Genomic DNA, 20,236 nt, shown 5'->3' on the forward strand with positions numbered 1-20,236 from the left:
ATTAGAGTAAAAGTATCCCCAAACTGGAGGAATCCCCTCCCCATCCACATCATATAGCATCTCTCTCAGGACCCCCTCTTACTGCAAAACCTAGCCTCTATTCCAACAGTTCTGGGGATGGGCAGCATTTATTCCATAAAAGTGTTTTTTTTTTTTTTTTTTTTTCCCCAGTGTCTCTTTCAAAGAAAAAAATACTTTCTTTTGGTCTAAATTGTGAAAATACCCAAAACATTTGATAGAAATTGAACTCTGTCAACAGTGTTATTTATACTAAGATCAGGACAATTTCTTGACATCATATTATTTTATTACTAAGTTTGGCTTTTGTTTTACAAATGTAATGTTCATATTTGAATTTTCAGATTTGTTAAATGTTAATGAAAAGCAATCCAGTTAATTTTTAGTAGTGCCTTTTCTCTGTATGCCTTTATTTTATTTTACATTAATAATTCAAGTTTACCCATCAAAATGAAGATTTTTTTCCAAAATTAAAAAAAAAATATGGTTTCCTAGTGACAAATGTTATATATGAGAAAAGTTAGAGGTGTGTAACTGGGTTTTATGAATAAAAAAATGGGGAAAAATCATCCTGATTACCTGTAATTAATATTGGTATCGTGTCTAGACTATTTTTAAGTAAACAGACATTTTTTTATGTAATTTAATTACTAATTACAGTGATTTTAAACACCTGAGCTTCCTTTTCACTATCTGTAAAACTCTTTAGAAAATAAAAATTGGCCGGGAGCAGTGACTTATGCCTGTAATCCCAGCACTTTGGGAGGCCGAGGCTGTCAGATCACCTGAGGTCAGGAGTTCAAACCAGCCTGGCTAACATGGTGAAACCCCATCTCTGCTAAAAATACAAAAATTAGCCGGGCGTGGTGGGAGATGCCTGTAATACTGGCTACTTGGGAGGCTGAGGTAGGAGAATTGCTTGAACCCAAGATGAATCTCAGCTACACCAAATTCTTCTAGAATATAAATTATATAAGCAGCACTGCCAGTTTTGAGAGTATAATTTTAATAATAGAATATTTTCAAATGAATATTTAAAAACATATACATTTTTAAGTTCAAAGTGCAGATAATTTGGTCAAATTAAATGATAAATCTCTGTAAGGTGGGGCAATGGATACTGTCTTAGCTTGTTTTCTGTTGTTTGTAACAGAGTACCTGAAACTGGGTAATTTTTAAAGAGAAGGAATTTATTTCTTAAAGTTGTGGAGGCTGAGGAGACCACAGTTAAGGGGCTGCTTCTGGTGACAGTCCTGAACCTGTGCAGGGCATTCCATGAGGAGACATGCTAGCCCAGGTCTCTCTTTCTCTTCTTATAAAGCCAGCAGGTGCACTCCTATGATAACCCATTAATCCATGAATTTATGAATGGATTAATCCATTCCTAAGGGTGCAGCCCTGATGACCCAATCACCTCTTAAAGGCACCATGTCTCAGTACGCCATACTGGGGATTAAATTTCAACTCTTAAAGGCACCGTGTCTCAGTACGCCATACTGGGGATAAAATTTCAACTCTCAAAGGCACCGTGTCTCAGTACGCCATACTGGGGATTAAATTTCAACATGAGTTTTGGAGGGGAGAAATATTCAAACCATAGCAAATACTATGTTCCTGAATATTCAAGAGATGGCACTATGCTGATTTTTTTTCTGTAGTCAGTGTGCAAACATTAAGCATCCAGGAGCAAAGCCTTGATCACTCTATTAAAAATGAAATTATAAAACATATTGGCTGTTTTTGATATGATTATTATAAAATTTTAGAAGACTGCAGCAATTAAACAGCAATGTTAAAATAGTGCTTAAGGCCAGAGGCAAAGATTATATTTGGCACAGCTTCAATAATGAAATATAGTACATTAAAAATACAGATATTTCTAGTTTTGCCACTCTTCCCAATAGATTAAAGAATCTTATGTTTGATCGAATTGAATTGATTACTATCATGTGTGTTAATTTTACAGTTGTGGAAGGGTGCTTTTAACTTTAATATTTTACATTTAACCCAGACGACTTTACATTTTCATCCACTGAAAAGAGGAGAACCAAATAAGTGTCGTCACTGCTGTAGGGTATAGCTTTCTTTTCTTAATTGTAGCTCCTGATATGCTGAAAAGTTGTCACATACTTAGGTTCCTCCTGGACCGAAATCCTATTTGTGACTCTATTTTTCCATCTGATGATCTCTCAAGGCTTCGAATCTGTCCCCAGATTTCGTTTATATTGTCAAAGCTACATATATGTATATATGTGATGTTTTCAGGTGGTCTGATTCCGCAGCATAGTTAAAAGAGATGATTAAATTAAAGCCACAGACTTGTTTTCTTTTGGCTAAAATATTTCACCTTTGTTAAATAAGCAATTTTTCCTTTTTTGTTTTTTAGGAGGCCGAGGGAAGAAAAGGATAATCTAAATGAAATTTAGTTTCTATAAAGAAAATGATTAAAAACAAGGTAAGTTTTTATCTTAGATATTTTATCCGGGATAAAGGCAGAGATTCAACCAAATTTTTAATTATAATTAGGTATAGGAAATTGAAGTTTAAAGTATGCTTACAATATGTCCAATTGAGTATTCTGTTTCAAAAAGGAAATTTTATTGAGTTGTTTGTCTTTTGGGGGCAGTTGTTTACTTATTTTCCTTTTAAAATAAGCAATTAATCTAATAACTTTATAGCATTTTAAATAATCATAAAATGTATGTGATAAAGTGACTGCTATATGTTCTGTATATTTTTATCTATTAACTATGGATTGTTTCTAAAAACATGCCTTGAATAATAAAGGATTCTATAGTGTATATGCATTTTAAAGATAATATGCTTTGTTTTTGAAGAGATAGCAATCTAAATTTTTTCAATCTGCTCTTGTGTTTAAATGCAAATAAGTTCATTCAGTTTTCTATTGGTGCTGTATTTGATACTACCAACTTTTTATTTACTAATGTAGGACATAAAAGGCACCCCCTATAAAAACATCCCGCAAACTACTCTATGGTTAGTGTATGGCTAATATATTACCAGATATTGTGGACTTTGTACATATTCCTCACGTAAGTTATTCAGATAATTGTTTATATTAGAAAAATGTTATTTATCTAAACCCATTACATCATTTTAAATTAAATGGTTCATGAGAAAGAGCTGGATATAGTTGTTAGAATGTTAGAATCAGGGGTAGCCTTACCAAAAGGCATGTTTCAGACTGACAAAAGTCATGTGCTTGAGTGTAGTGGAGGCTAAGAGAGCCCATGCTCCTGCATCCAGGTCAACTGTCAAGTACCATATTATTTGGTGATCAGAAAGCAATGTTTTAAGCAGTTTACTAATAACTAATATCCAAATATGGTAGTTTGCCACTTAGAGTTTTAACGTGTTTTATGAAATCAATTGCATATTGAGGTTAATGTGTACACATACTAATATTTTCCATTTAATATAATAGGAAATAGACAACTGGTTAGCTTTTTCATGCTGAGTTTTACTGATATTCAGTGGAAGATACCTGAAATCTATTTTGAAAGGCTGATGTGGTGGAAGGAACATAGGCTTTGGTATCCACAGTCCTTGGGTCAAATTCTGCCACTGCTACATTTATGTATATTTGGAGAAGTTTCTTAAGTGTTTGAGCTTCAGTTTTTTTTCTATGTAGAATGAGAATAATATTCCTCTTTTACAGTTGTTTGAAGATTCATAAAAATACACATACAACATTCTAGTGCCTTGTGGATACTAATCGTATTAGTGAAGCCTATTACGAATACTAATAATCTATAATAATTAACTATGTAAGACAATAATAATAGCAAATTTTCTATATTGTCTTACAATCATTGGAACACTTTCAAATACAACATATATAATCTTCCCGAAAACTCAGAGAAGGATCTTATTATTGTTGGCATCTCCTATATACAATTCAGGAAGGTAATGCTCAGGGAGATTAATTGACATGACTAGTAAAATGATGAAGTAAAAATGTGAGCCTAATTGTCTAATATTAGAATTTCTGCTCTTTATACAAGAAATATCCACTTTTCATTAATAGTTTTTAATTTCACATTCTCAATGACAGACATATCTATTTGGCCTAAAAATTTTAGTTTAGATTGATAAATAAATTCCTAGAAACCAGGTGTTAATTTAGTTTTTACTACAAATCAATTATAGGCCGGGTGTGGTGGCTTATGCCTTTAGTCTCAGCACTTGGGGATGCTGAGGCAGGCCTATTGCCTGAGCGCAGGAGTTTGAGACCAGCCTGGGAAACATGGCAAAATCCCGTCTCTACAAAAAATACCAAAATTACCTGGATGTGGCAGCATAGGCCTATAGTCCCAGCTACTCGGGAGGCTGAGATGAGAGGATCATTTGAGCCCTGAAGGTTGAGGCTGCAGTGAGGTGAGATTGTGCCACTGCACTCCGGCATGGGCGACAGTGATACCCTGCCTCAAAAAAAAAAAAAAAATCAATAATGTATGGAGTTAGCACCAAACAATTTCTTGTAATTGCACATTGATTTATAGTTTCCTGAGTGCTTTTTACATGCTTTAATTAGTTGAGGCACCAGTGGGGGCAGGATATAGGTGACTATACACATATGTTACACATTATAAACTTTAATTCCAAAGAGGTTGTGTTTTGCTAAAGATGATGAGATTAATAAACGGTGGACTTTTGTGTCTCCAATGTTGTTTTTGACTATGGGTTTTATATATCAGGTTTTACCCAAGTGAACTAAATTCTATTTCATTCAGCACTTGTAGGAAAAGTTTTATGTTTAAAAGTAGATATTCTCGGAAATGCAAAATGAGCAAGACAAATTCCTTGCTTTTATAGATTTTAAACTTGGGAGTAGGGGAGACAAAAATGTATTTAAATGGCAAATGTTATAATAATCAGAAGCATAAGTGCAATGACGTGTAAGAAAGCAAAACCGAACAAATCTGGATTTGTATATTTGGTCAATTAAACTCGTAAAAGGTGTTAATAGTTTACGTCGAAGAAAACTGGAAGTGACCATAGTTTTCTTATAATCTAAAGCCATGCAGTTTTGCACTATAATGAGTTCTCAACAACGCGCTAACATTTATTATAAGAAAAATAATTAAGCAAGACAATGTTGCTTTATATTGATGCTTAATGTAAATGCGTATGTGTTCATTAAGTTTCGAAAGTGAAAAACTTAGTTCCATGTCTTAATTCATTCCACTTACGTTTAGGTGGGAATTAGATTTAATGAGTTATAATCATCTTTAACATTTGATGTATATATCTTCATCTGGGACACTTAGCTCCATGGTACTTCAAGTAGCACATTAAGAAGAAAAATTCTTCCCTTGATTTCACCTGGGAATGAAAAAATTCTTGAAAAAATTGAGTATATGTAGTTCGGAGTTAGAGTCGTTTTCCATTTCTTGTGATTAATTCAGGAAATGAACAGTCTGGGCTTTCCATTGTACATTCATTTTAGAATGGGTAGTTTTTTGTTTTACATTTAAAGGTGCTGCTTTCAGATGAGTGTTAGGCAATTCTATCTTTAAGCATAATATAAACCATTAGCTAAATGTGGTCATTTTAATTCAGCTAATTATGTTCTGCATGTCATATTTTATAGGTAAAGTAGAACTTTCTGTTTTAAAGAAATCAGAACTGACATTGTTGATGAAATTAAACAATTGGATGTGCTACTAGCCTTTTGTCTTTAGAGAATGCTCACATTATATTTTATAAATATCTTTTAAAATATTTATATTTTGTCTAGAAAACAAAAGAAAAAAATGAAAAATTAACTATTCTTCCACCACTCATTATGTGTACTTTGCCTTTAATAAAAGCTTTATACATAAATAAAATAGTATCATATCTTTAATGGTTTTGTAACTTGATTTTTAAAGGTAATAGCAGATCATGAATATTTTTCAATATTATTAAATATTCACTTATAACCCAGTTTAATGGTGAAATTTAATAAATACACTATGAAATGAATTATACAATTTATCTAAATGCTTATTGTTGAACATCGACACCCCTTTCTCTTTTTCTTCCCTTCCCTTCTCTTCACTGCCCTCCCCTGCCCTGCCTTTTCTTCTTTACTCTTTCTCCTTCCTTTTCTCCCCTGGTTCCTTTCTTCTTTCCCACCTTTTAATGTTTCCTCCATTGTTAAAATGTGACAATTAAAAAAAAAAATCTATGAAGCATGTCATTTATTATTCATTTAGAATAATTTCATAGAAGTAGTACTGATAAATTAAAAAATATGTACATTCGTGAGGGTGTTTTAAAGTATTGTACTTTTCTCCATAAAAGATTGTACCAATTCACATTTGTGTATTTATGGTGTGCAATTCAAAAAAATTTTTGTAGTCATATCTACCAATAATTTTTTTCCTTTATATTATAGAGAATTGTCTTAGTAAATTTGGGGCAAAATATTTTAGACTGGGCAATTTATAAACAATCAAAATTTTTACTCACAGTTCTAGAGGCTGGGAAGGTCCAGATCAAGAAGCCAGAAGATTGTGTCTTGTGAAGTCCCATTTCTCATAGATGGTGTCTTCTATGTTTCTTCACATAGTGGAAGGGGCAAACAATCTCCTTTGAGTTTCTTTTTTTTTTTTTTTTTTTTTTTTGAGATCTCGCTCTGTCACCCAGGCTGGAGTGCAGTGGCGCAATCTTGGCTCACTGCAAGCTCCGCCTCCCGGGTTCACGCCATTCTCCTGCCTCAGCCTCCCGAGTAGCTGGGACTACAGGCACGCACCACCACGCCCGGCTAATATTTTTGTATTTTTAGTAGAGATGGGTTTTCACCGTGTTAGCCAGGATGCTCTCAATCTCCTGACCTCATGATCCGCCTGCCTTGGCCTCCCAAAGTGTTGGGATTACAGGCGTCAGCCACCGCACCCAGCCTGAGTTTCTTTTTACAAGGGTATAATCCCATTCGTTAGGGTTCTGCCTTCATGACCTAGTCACCTACTAAAAGCCCTGCTCTTATTATTGTTGCAGTGGAGATTAGCTTTCTACATATGAATTTTAGGAGGATGCAAGTATTCAGACCATAGCAGTGAGAAAAAATAGCATCTTTTCCTTACCCATTGCAAGTTTCATGGCTGATACCCCTATAAGGAAACACAGAGCAAGAAGAGAAGAGTGTAACAAATTTATTTAATATAAGTTTTATGAGACACAGAAATCTTCAGTCTCACCATGAATTGTTCAGGCTTGTCTTAATATCCTTGCTTCAATACCCAAAGCCACAGGGAAGTTATTATTCATTTTTTGAGACGGAGTCTCACTCTTGTCGCCCAACCTGGAGTGCAATGGCGCGATCTTGGCCCACTGCAACCTCCGCCTCCTGGATTCAAGCGTTTCTCCTGCCACAGCCTCCCGAGTAGCTGGAGTTATAGGCGCCCACGACCACGCCCCACTAATTTTTGTATTTATTGTAGAGAAGGGGTTTCACCATGTTGGCCAGGCTGGTCTCAAACTCCTAACCTCTGGTGGTCTGCCTGCCTTGGCCTCCCAAAGTGCTGGGATTACAGGCATGAATCTCTGTGCCTGGCCGAAAATTCAATTTTTTGAACAGTTGTGCAGAAGAATGATTGGAGAGCAAAAGGGCATGATTTAATGGTAATTAACTGGGGAGGAGCTGAGCAAGACCTCTTTGTTCAGATTCTTCTTGGCCTTTCTATAAGCCATTCCATCCTTCTGGGTATAGGGGATGACTTCTCTAGAATGAGGATCTTATTACCTACTTTCAGGTCAGATAATTCTTTTATGGCCAGTTCTCAGAGGAAAAGTGTGAAAGATCATAGTGTGACCTTCCTGTTTCCACTGTTTTCTCAGTTTCTGAGGTGCTGTGCTGTATTTGGGGGTTGTGTTTCCACCACCCCATCGATATTATTTGCTTTTGGTATATGCTTAGAGAGAAGCCTTATCCTCTGTGTGTGTGTGTGCGCGTGTGTGTTTCTTCTGGTACTATCTATAATGGTTAGAATTCATACATACAGATATAGATGTTGGTATAAAACCATAAGTTTTCTTTTAATATCACGCAAATTTAAGGTGCTGGGTGACTACATTCAGTTTAGATGTCAGGAAAAGGGATCTCTGTGTGAACTCAGCCCTACCCTCAAACTGCTCATTATTCTATTCCCTGTCATGGGCCATGATGGGAAGTGGAATGATTTGCCACCTAAATGAGTTTACTATCTACTTTTGTTTTATCCTTATATGAATAAAGATCCTGGATATCTGGGAGACTGATGCTGAATTTTTTCACATCTTTAGCAAGTATGTGTAGCAGTTCTGTTCTTTTGCCTTAGATTTTCAAAGTATTAATCTTTCCCATTTGAATATTTAATATCATCAGAAAAATAGCTAACTTTTTTTTCTTTTGCTTGCTTCCTTTCATTGTGAAAAAAATTTCGACCTGTTTCTTAAATAGAAAAGAATGCATTCTCTTGGTTTAAAAAAAAATAAACAACGTTGGAAAATATTGATCTGGCTTTCAAATCTAGCAGTTGTCTTTCTTAATAGACAACTTATAGAATTGTGAATTATTTCTCTCAGGAACTACTTTACATTAAGGAGAGCTGTGAAGCTCAGTTTTTAAGAATATTTGTTCTTGAAATGCAAAGAGCCAGACATTGGATAATTTTATAGATTTTAAAATTCATTTTTTTTTTTTTTTAAGAGACAGAGTCTTGCTTTATCACTCAGGCTGGAGCACAGTGGCACAATCATAGCTCACTGCAGCCTCAAACTCCTGGGCTCAAGCAATCCTCTCGCGTCAGCCTTCTGTGTAGCTAGGACTACAGGTACACACAATCATGCCTCACAAATTTCTTTTTAATGTTTTCTAGAGATGGGGTCTCACCATGAATTGTTCAGGCTTGTCTTAATATCCTTGCTTCAAGCAAACCTCTCGCCTTGGCCTCCCAAAATGCTGGCATTACAGGCATGAGCCACCATGCCCAGCTACATTTTTATAGAAATATATTTTTATTATATGACAACATGTAATTGCTATACAAAAACAGCATTCAAAGCTGTGTATTTTTATATTTGTTAGAATATTAATAATGATTAAAGCATGTTACAAATTATGTACTCAGTTTTGGCCTTTTTACTCTAATAACAAAAACTCAATTTTTTAAATCATTGACCTACGTGAAATTGTTGACCTACATGCAACAAAAACCTTGTTATTGACTTAAAAACACAAAACTTTATTTTTAAACTACTATGAATACTATATAGCACTGTGAACATAAAAATTTAGCTACTTTTTAGTCATTTCATCTCATTAAATATCTTTTGGAAAAACTTTTCTCAAGGGTCCGTTGCATTTTTGATGTGTTTGATTAATATCATAAATGTCTATGTTAATATTTGAGGAATCTTTTTAAACTCTGGGGATCATTTTCTTGATTTCTTTTTTTGCAATGGAAAGTTTTTAATATAGTAGACTCCTTTAAGAAGTACATCTGTATTTTCAGTAAATATGCAACTGGTTTTTCTTGTTTGTTAATCTGCTCATGGAGAAATATTTTCATCCAGTTACTACCATTCCTAGCTGATTTTTAACATCATGAGGTAGTCGTCTGGAGGAGCCTGCACTACTAGAACTGCTTTTTGTGTTCTTCTTTAAATGTATCTTTGTCAGGAGGATCCCAAGCACCCCGAAGTTTGATGACTTGCTAGGTGGACTCACCAGACCCAGCATATAGTCATCCTCATGTTATGAGCTATTACAGTGAAAAGAAAGGGTGTATGGGGAAACCAGGCACAAACATCCAGAGCCTTCTGGTGGAGTCAAACAGGAAGCACTTAATTCCTCCAGCAATGATTTTCGACATCAAATGTGAAATGTTAACCAGTGAAACTTCTTAGAGGCTCTGCACCCAAGATTTTTCCTGGGGGGTGGTCAGGAAGGTACCCTCTGCCTGGCATGCACCAAAATTCCAGACTCTCAGAAGAGAAGCAAGTATTCAGCATAAACTATCTTGTTTGTGTAATCAGTTTAGGCACACTGAGCCCACTCCTACCAGTTCTGAGAATAGTGGGAACACTTCTGATATCCAAGTTTCCAGATGCCAGTCAAGGGCCAAAGTTGTAAGCAGCCATTTCAAAGGATATAATTAGGCCTTCTGGGTAACTCTTTCCTGCAGTGTCTTAATTTCCACTGTGCTTGTTTCCTCTAACACAGTGGTCCCCAACCTTTTTGGGACCAGAGACTAGTTTTGTGGAAGACAGTTTTTCCACAGACTGGGTATGGGGGGATAGTTTTAGGATGATTCAAGTTCATTACTATTATTGTTACATTGTAATATATAATGAAATAATTTTACAACTCACCATAATGTACAATCAGTGGGAGCCCTGAGCTTGTTTTTCTGCAACTAGACGGTCCCATCTAGGGGAGATGGGAGGCAGTGACAGATTATCAGGCACTAGATTCTCATAAGGAGCACACAACCTAGATCCCTCGCATGTGCAGTTCACAGTAGGGTTTGCACTACCCTGAAAATCTAATGCTGCCGCAGATCTGACAGGAGGGCAAGTTCAGGCCGTAATGCCAGCAATGAGGAGGGGCTGTACATACAGATGAAGCTTTGCTTCCTTACCTGCTGCTCATCTCCTGCTGTGTGGCTTGTTCCTAACAGGCCATGGACTGATACTGTTCCATGGCCTGAGGGTTGGGGATCTCTGCTAGAACACAATTTCATCAGTTTTATCAAACATTTTTCCAACATGTACCTTCCAAATTCCTGAAAATGTGTGACTTTTGGAGACTATGCTGAAATAAGCAACTGCTTCCCCTCCACTTGCTGCAGTTCTGTATACATGAAAATATGACATCAAACAGTGCCTTTCAAATCTGATCCATTAGAATTGGCCTCCTGGGACATTCACTTCAGAATGATTGTTACATAAAGCTTGGGTTCATGTAACCCAAGGGAAGATTAGTGACTTTTATCTTGGATTTGAAAGGGGCTATGACAGACCATTTGCTTGTTATCCCTGGAAAGGGTGCCAAATCAGATATCAGGAGACCCTGTGTATTTCATGGTGAGCAGGTCGATGCAAACTTAATCCCAAAGAGGAAACTGAGAGGCCAAAGAAAAAGGCTGACAAATCCAGTTTCTCAAACAATTAATAGGGACTTACAAACAGAAGCCATGCCTTGGTGTTGGCAAGACAAGATGGTGGATCCCTGCACCATTGCTACCCCCTACGCCCACCATACCATTGTGAGAGATTATATGTGCTTCAGAAGGAATTTTCAAGACAATTGAAGTAATTTGCTTAAGGACAGGATTTATGGTAAGTACTGTTCTTAACAGTAGATAAAGTAGAAATTTTAGAGGCATTCCTGAAACTGGGGTTAATCAGAAGTCAGCATGGCAGATTATCATGCAAGATGGAGTTGCTTTAGCTTCTACGCTGTGCCTTAGACAGCTTGGGCTGCTATAACAAAATACTATAGACTGGGTGACCTATCAGCAACAGAAATTTATTTCTCACAGTTCCGGAGGCTGGAAGTCTGAAATTAGGGTGCCAGCGTATTATCTTCTGGTGAGGGCCCTCTTCTTTGTTTTATCCTTGTTGTATGATGAAAAGAAGGCCAGAGGGTCCCTTTTATAAGGGTGCTAATTCAATTTATGAGGGCTCCACCTTCCCAAAGGCCCTACCTACTAATACTGTCACATTGAGGATTAAGCTTTCAAGGAATGAATTTTGAGGAGGACACAACATTCAGTCCATTGCACTACCTTGTACACGGAATTAGCTTCAACTCTACCACTGACATGTTGTTGTGTCTTTGAGCAAATCATTTTTACCTTTCCAAAACTGAGTTTTCTTTTTTCTTAAATCTTAAATGGGAAGATGTACTATATAATTTCAGAAATAATTTTTAATTTTCTAGTTATTAGAATTTTAACTTTTAGATAGATGTTTCCTGGTCTGTGTGGATCAATGAGGTTCTTTTTAAATTACTTTTTGTCTCTAGCCTTTAATAGTGATACATTATAGATGAGATGTACAGACTGTTACTGCCCTTAGGGTACTTACGTTTTAGTTTTTTCTGCTTTTACAATTTTCACGTCCAAATATAAAGTTGTATCTTACATTAAAAATCCAAAAGGAGAAATTAAGTCATGGACTGAATAGCTTTAATGAAAATAGGTACAAAAGGTGACAGGGCAAGTACTTAATCCCCATTGAACAGACTAGGACTTGATAATTTAGAGAAAATAAGTAACTTGTAAATATCTGCACAGCTAATGCAAAGTAGAGCCTAAAAAGAGTGTTGTTCTAATCACTCAACAGAAAGTTCTTTGAGGGCAGATACTGACTTTTTCTTCATGCTCTATCTTCAGTGACTGGAGTACAGGAGTAGCTCAATAAATTTTAGATGGATAATAGTTTTATAAACTTGCAAACCTTTTTGAGAGCTTAGCTATGAAAAATTCTTTATTTTAATATTCTACTGTATTTTGATTGATGGTTTTTGTAATTACGTTTAGTGTTTCCAATTCACCTGGAACCTGGCTTTGGCTGTTAGAGACTTTATTTCTTCTCTCTAGAACTTTACTATGTGCCTTTTTTCTAGCAATTTATGCCCTCTTCCTCTCCGTACTGAAGGTTATCTGGTAAACTGTGATTTTTTATTTGGCATCTTAGTCTGCTTTCAGGTGCCGTTCTGGTCTAGAACGCAGAAAAATCTCTCTTTGTCCCTGTGCAACCATCGCTGAGATAAAAGCTCTCAAACAGCACTGTTTCAAAGAAATCCTGTAATAGACTAAGATAAAGCAATTTACCATTGTTAAGGAAACAACTTTTAAGTACCACTTGTTAAAGCACAGGAGGCTTAATTCAGGACAATTGTGATAGGTATAGGAACCACTATAGCAGGGTCTTGTGGGGAAGAGAGATTAGGCTTAACTTTGAATACAGAATGGGCAAGTGGTACATTTATAACCCAAGAGCAGGGTGATCAGTGGATGGAAAATTACTAAGAGGAAATATGGAAGTAATGGGGATTCTTTTTTCTTTTTTCTGGGAAAGAGTCTCGCTCTGTTGCCAGGCTGGAGTGCAGTGGCGTGATCTTGGCTCACGGCAACCTCCAACTCCCTGGTTCAAGTGATTCTCCTGCCTCAGCCTCCCGAGTAGTTAGGATTACAGGCACGTGCCACCATACCCAGCTAATTTTTTTGTATTTTTAGTAGAGACGGGGTTTCACCATATTGGCCAGGATGGTCTTGATCTCCTGACCTCGAGATCTGCCCTCCTCGGCCTCACAAACTGCTGGGATTACAGGCATGAGCTGCCGGGCAGGGCCACAGGATTCTTACTTAACTCAGGTCAGGGTGATCAGACATCACCTAAGGAGTGATGAAGGATGAGGAACCTGATCAAATAGAGAGGATAATCAGATATTGAGGGTAGAGGATTCTTGCTAAACTGACTTAGTGAAGTTTTTTGCTGCGACTGGATTTAGAAGGAAGAGCAGAGATGGGCCTAGCAGAAGAATCAGAAGCCTGACTAGAGAGATGCCAAGCGAAGAATCTTTGAGACCATTTTCAGTGAAGATCAGTGGCCACACTTTTACAAATCAAAGAGAATTATGATGCTGTCACATTATTTTTAAAAATGCTTTCTATATATCCTGTGCTGACATTTTCTCTTTAATAAGTTAGACTTAAAGTATAGCTCTTCAAGTGCATTTCGGAAATTTTATTTTTGTACAAAAGTTTTTGTCAATTCTGGAAAATTCTTCAATAATCCTATTTTCAAAATATTTTTCTAGAACTATGTGAAAAAAATCACTATAAATTTTTAATATTAAAAGCACTTACTAAATTATTTTAAAAAGATACACTTAAGTGAATACAGAAATATTATTTCATACTTAAAATATTGTGCATTGACAGCAGGATTCTATCATTTCAAATTATATCTTTGTAATTTCAGTACCATATTTAACTAATTACATTTATAATGTACTTAACTCAACTCTTAGGCATCATAGGAAGAAGGCATTTTAAAGCACCAAGTAATTTGGAGTTTTATGATTAAACCTATTCATACAAGTTTGATGCTTTGAGATTGTGAAAGAAAATGTTAATTAGTTTGTAATTTAAAATACCAGTAGCCTTAAAGGTGTGCTGTTGATATGGTAATATTTTTGGATCACTAGAAGAGATTTTTGAAGCACTAATTTAAAACAGAGAGGATAGAAAAAGAATAATATGTGAAAAATAAGAAAAAAATTTTTGTGGAGCTATAGAAATGACAAAGTGGTAGAGTGAGATATCCAGACTATGGTAGAACTGACATTTTAAATTTATGTTTATATCCGTGTGCTTTAATTTTGTTAATTTTGAATCGGTCATATACTGGTATTCTTTTTGCGTAGTTGTCTGTGAGCAGGACCACAATATTGCACCTTGCTGGACTCCATTCTTATTGTAGTCTATGTAAGTAATGTCTACTGGAACTATGCAAGGAGAAGCAATTATGGCAGGAACATGCAATTTTATTTGGCAATACAAGATCGTGATATTCTATCATGAGACCTTCTGTAAAAGTTGATATATTTGTAAACATTGTATTTTGTAATAATAATATGGAAGTTGTTTTATTGTGCTCACTATAAAGATTCACCATTTGACCTTTCTGAAACTAGTTGGGAATTAAAAGTAACTCTTCAAAGTATTTATCTTCAGATCTAGTTAAATTTCACACATGAACACAAAGTTACATTTCTGGATAACTCAGTAATAAATACTTTAAGATGTAACGACAATTTAGTTTTTTGTGACATAGCAGTTTTCAAAGCAGATTTAAGTAGTCATTTAAGCAATATATTGTTTTGGCTGAAATGATTTTGTTAATTTTCTTCATTTTCCACTCAATTTTTCACATGAAAGAATATCTAGAAAATTAAGATTTTTTTCTTTTATTTGAAGATAGTTTCTTGTTTATAAATGCTTAACCTACAATAATTTTATGATGCTGCCAATTAAATGTATCTTTAGCACATTTATTATTTCTTCTCCAGATATTTATAAGTATATGGTATATACATTTTGGTGATATCAAAAATATTTTAAAAGAAACATTTAAGTAACAAAGAAGTTCAGAAATTTCTTTGAATTCTTAGAAATTTTATGAGATAAAAATTAAAATATATTAATATGTCATAACCATCAATAACTACAAAACTCAAATCATATTCTTAAAAATGTGGGAGCTTTTGTCATGGAGAGTAGAAAGATTTATTTGGATTAATTTATTCAGAGGCACCTAGACAAAACTTAAGACTAATATGTCATTTAAACTTACAATGTCATTTTAGATACTACTAAGTTAATGACGTTTTACAAGTTATTATCCGTAGTATTCTTATTATTATTCCCTTCTAAGTATTTTAAAATTTCCATTATGATTATTTTCTGATCCCTAAGTTATTTAACTATGTGTTTTTAAAGTGTATGTTTGTAGGTTTGTTTGTGTTTACAAACTTGTAATTTAATTACATTCTGATCAGAGAAGGTGATCTGTATATGTTTTGAAATTTTTCAAGACTTACTTTTTGGCCTAGAATATGGTCAATATTCATTAATATTATATGTTTGCTTTTTTTCTTTGGCTAAACCCATCATAAGAGTCACCCCAAGATTGGCTGCAAGAGAGTTCCTGCAAGGTACTCCTTTAAACCTTCTGTAGATGGGGCTGGTTGGAATTCCAAAGAAATAAGCACTGAACACTAGGGTGATCTGTCCAAAGCGCAGGGAAACTTACAGTGTGCTGCGGTCTTCCATGTAAGATTCATATGAGTTTAAGGATTTTGGCTCAGAGCCAGGGGGAGTAGACTGGGGGCTGGTTGGGTTGGAGAGGTACTTTCTACATATTTAGCAAGATTTTAATCTCCTACTGTTTTTGAGCCTCAACCTGAATAGCTTTATCAGTGCCTGGGAATGTTCAAGGCTCTGGATTGGTTTACATCCTTTGGGAGAAAACATGTGGCTGGCAAGGTCACGGAGTAATCAAGGCATTTAATCTTTCTAGGTTAGGACACAGAATAAAAGGAGGAGGATGTCAGTGAGGGTAACAAGGTAGGAATGGAGACCTGGAGGACCTGGTGGGTGTGGAAACCTGGGAGACCCAACAGTACTTGAAAAGGAATGTGTATTCCCTAATTAGTGATTGTATGGTTTAGTGATGTACGTGAAATTAATTTTGTTAACTTTATTGTTATACGTTTCTATAACTGTTAATTTTGTCTAAGTAACCTAATAGTATTTCAAAGTGGTGTGTCAGTCTCTTTTAATGGTTTTGATTTATTAATTTTTCTATTTTTCTTAGCTTGTTCTTTATGTATTTTGGGACTTTTAAATTGTGTACATACAATTTAGAATTGTTATATATTCTAATGAATTTAATGATTTATTATAACAAAATTGTCCTTCTAATCTCTAGTAACAATTTAGTTATATCTTGTCTGAAATGTATTTGGATATTTCAGATTTCCTTTGGTTTGCATTTGCTTTATATATCTTTTTTTTTTCCATTTCTCTACAGACTTTCAAAAGTTTATGTTTTACATTTGTTTTGAGTCTCTATAGGTGAATTTTTTGATATTAAAAATGTTATATTTAATTTTTACAGTTTTTTAAGAAAATTGATAGACTATTTTTTGAGCAGTTTTAGAGGGTATATGCAAACTCCAATTGCTTCTGAATTTTCCAATTTTACAGGACAATTCAGAAGAAAATACAGGGTTTGCATATACCCCCTCACCACCATCCCCCCTTGTTTCCCCTATTATTAACATCTTGTATTAGTATGGTATAGTTGTTACAATTAATGAACCAATATTGATTCAGTATTATTAATCTTAACTAAAGTCTATAGATTACATTAGGATTTTCTTTGTATTGTATATTCTATGGGTTTTGAAACATGTATGATGACATATAGCCACCATTGTAATACCACACAGAATAGTTTTGATGTCCTAAAAATGTCCTGTGCTTTACGTATTCATTCTTGCCTCCCTTCCCCCGAATGCTCGGCAATCACTGATCTTTTTTACTGTCCATAGTTTTGCCTTTTCCAGAACATCATATAGTTGGAATCATCAGAATGTAACATTTTAAGATTGTCTTCTTTCATTTATATATGTGTACTTAAGGTTTCTCCATGTCGTTTTATGGTTTAATAGCTCATCTATCTTTATTTCTTGACAGTATTACATTTTATAAGTGTTCCAGGTTTTTTATCCACTCACTTACTGAAGGATATCTTGGTTGCTTTCAATTTTTGGTAATTGTTAATAAAGCTGCTAAAAAACATTCATGTGCAGGTTTTTGTTAACTCATTTGGGTTGAATACTAAAGATTGGGATTGCTGGATTTGTTAAGATTTTGTTTAGTTTTGTAAGAAACTGCTAAAATTGTCTTCTGAGGTATCTGTACTATTTTGTATTTCCACCAGCAATGAGTGAAAGTTTCTGTTAATTCACATCCTCACCAGCATTTGGTGATGTCAATTTGAATTTTAGTATAACTAGAGTCTAAAAAATATCCAGCAGACATGGTCTTTTGTATAGCTGAAGAATTATTACATTCATATTTATTTTGATTATTGTTATTTGTCTCACTGTGTCTTTTCTGTTTATATGCCCTACTTTTTTGTGCCTTTTCTCTTCATTTTGAATTGACTAAATTTTGCATGTCTTTGTTTTTTATTCCATTTTCTCCATCTTCTGTTTTGGAATTTATGCCCTCTATAACTATTATTTTAGTGGTTATTCTTGAAATGTACTGTATATAGTTGAAATATAAGTTAAATTGTAATATAGTACTAGGATCTTAGCACACTTGGATCTGATCACCCTTCTGACTTAATATTTTAATTTTCTTTTTTCAATAAAATCCCTACCATTTAGAAATTATTATTAAATACAGATATTTTTGTAGATTTAACTTTCATCCTAAAATACAGTTTATTCAGACACAATTGTTTCAGCACTTTGAAGATAATATTTTGTAGTTTTCTGAGGTCTGTTGCTGATGTGAAGGAGTTTGTTACCAGTGAGGCGAGGCTTCATTTGTAGAGGATCTGGCTTTTTTCCTCTAAGCTGCTTTTCACCTCCTCTTTTTACCTGGTTATCTGAAGTTTTACCATGATGTGCCTAAGCATGTATTCTTTTAATTGCTTTCACCAGTTGGACATTTTTTAGTCATTTCTCTTCATGTATAGACTCTTTTTCTTTTTTTTTCACACTGCACTTCTAGTTCTCTGTTGAAAGTTATCTTAGCTTCCCTCATTCCATATTGCATGTCTTTAATTTTTTCCCTTATTTTTCTATCTTGTTTATGACCTGTGCTCCAACTACATTAATTTCTTCACTCTGTTTCTCTTCACTGATTCTTTTTTCAGTTCTGTGTAATCTGTTTTTAAAAATTTTCCTCTTGTTTAGTTTTCAATTATTATATTTTTATTTCTAAAAGTTCTGTTTATTTTTTCTTTTCAAATCGCTGGTATTTGAGGAGTCTGTTGTAGTATTTGAGTGGTCCATGATTAATTTTTTTAAGAAAATAACAAAGCAAAAGGTATATTTTATTAATGATAGGGTTTTTTTCCAACTTTAAATTCTACTTAGATAAGTATACATCAAAGATGCTGACACTGTTGTGGCCATTTCAATAGTCATCTAATTTTTAAATTGAAAAATTGGGCATATTGTACTAGTGTGCACCATAATGTCTTAGGTTCTCATTCCAGAATGCAAGAGAGACATAGCAGAAATAACCCACATCAGGGATAGGTTGTGACACAAATAATTCAATATTTTAGCTACATCTTCAGAGATGGTAATAGATATTCTGGTTTGGCATGAGTTATGACATTTCGTGTTATTAAAATTTTTATTATGTTTTACATTTAATAAAATTGGAAATATAATGTGTACATATATACATATTTTAAGTATTTTAAATAATAATTCATATCTAAAATCAATATGGGATTTCTTTGCATAACATATTTAATTTTTAAATACTCAGCAGTTTAAAAGTAGATATAGACTTTTTGTTTATAAACAAATTTCTTCAATTTTTTTTTCAATTATATTCAAACAAGCACTGAACTTCTAATTAGAGCATTTTCCCTAATCATATTAATTTTACCTACCTGACTTGCAAATTTTCGTGCATATTATATTTCTGATACACTTCAAGTGTCATCATACCTGTAATTGATTTGAGAATGTTACATATTTCATTCAATAATACAAAATGAGTTACAAATTTTATGATAGTATCAGAAGGCAATCTGTTATAGTCAAATGACTCAGGCCTAGTTTTAAATCATACTTCCTTTTAAAAATAAACAAATCAATATGATCATATGTCAGTTGTTTAGTGTTTCTGAATATCAGTTTTGTCATTTATAAGATGAGGATAATAGTGTTAATATAAGTATTAAATGGAAAGAAAAGAACCTTATGTAGTACCTGGTACCCAGTAGTCTCCCAAAACGTGAAATAGTGATAGTTATAATTATCATTATTATTAATACACAGATAGATGCAAGATTTTATCGTTTGAATATTTTCATTTGAAGGTCATAGAAACTCTACCACAGAAAGTAAAGCATAAAATAAAAATTACTTCTTCTCTATTTGTTCAATATTATTTCTATGTGTTGGAAGTGAGTATTTGTAGCTATTTTCAGGCATAAATCCATACAATAGTAGAATTATGATATAGGTAATGTCTACCTGTGAGGATATTTTAAGTATTCATGTCATTTGTGAGCCACAGTTTCTTTCTTCTTTGGGAAAAACAAGTAGATTTGTTTGGATTTATTGTTCACAGACATACTAATCTATTTTTCTGTCCTCTATCAACACTAACTTCTATTTATTGATACCACAAATTAATAACTAAATTAATTACATACATATTGATTGAATACATACTTTGTAAAGATCACCATTCCAGATGATCTCATTATTATGAGACATAATTTTTAGAAGTACAAGAAAGTTTTGTTAGTGGAATAGCAACTCAGTTTAGAATTAGGACTCAGTTATTTCTGAATCTGTTTCAGAAAGTCTTTTCACCACACCATATTGCTTGCGCATGAAATATGGTTCCTGTCCTGAAGAAAGGGACATAACACGTACATATATGAAAAG

The 20,236-nt window shown here is 34.2% G+C and overlaps 1 protein-coding gene across 3 annotated transcripts in view; it reads left to right on the forward strand.

Moving 5' to 3' along the window:
* The window catches only part of NAALADL2 (N-acetylated alpha-linked acidic dipeptidase like 2), a 1,467,871-nt gene that overhangs the window by 128,308 nt on the left and 1,319,327 nt on the right, over positions 1-20,236 (forward strand). For all 3 annotated transcript variants that reach the window (XM_065540193.2, XM_074031421.1, XM_065540194.2), the window contains exon 2: positions 2,405-2,473. The gene's annotated coding sequence lies outside the window, so the exon portion shown is untranslated. The remainder of the gene's footprint in view (positions 1-2,404; positions 2,474-20,236) is intronic.

Source organism: Macaca fascicularis, chromosome 2, assembly GCF_037993035.2.
Source record: "Macaca fascicularis isolate 582-1 chromosome 2, T2T-MFA8v1.1".
Lineage (NCBI taxonomy): Eukaryota > Metazoa > Chordata > Mammalia > Primates > Cercopithecidae > Macaca > Macaca fascicularis.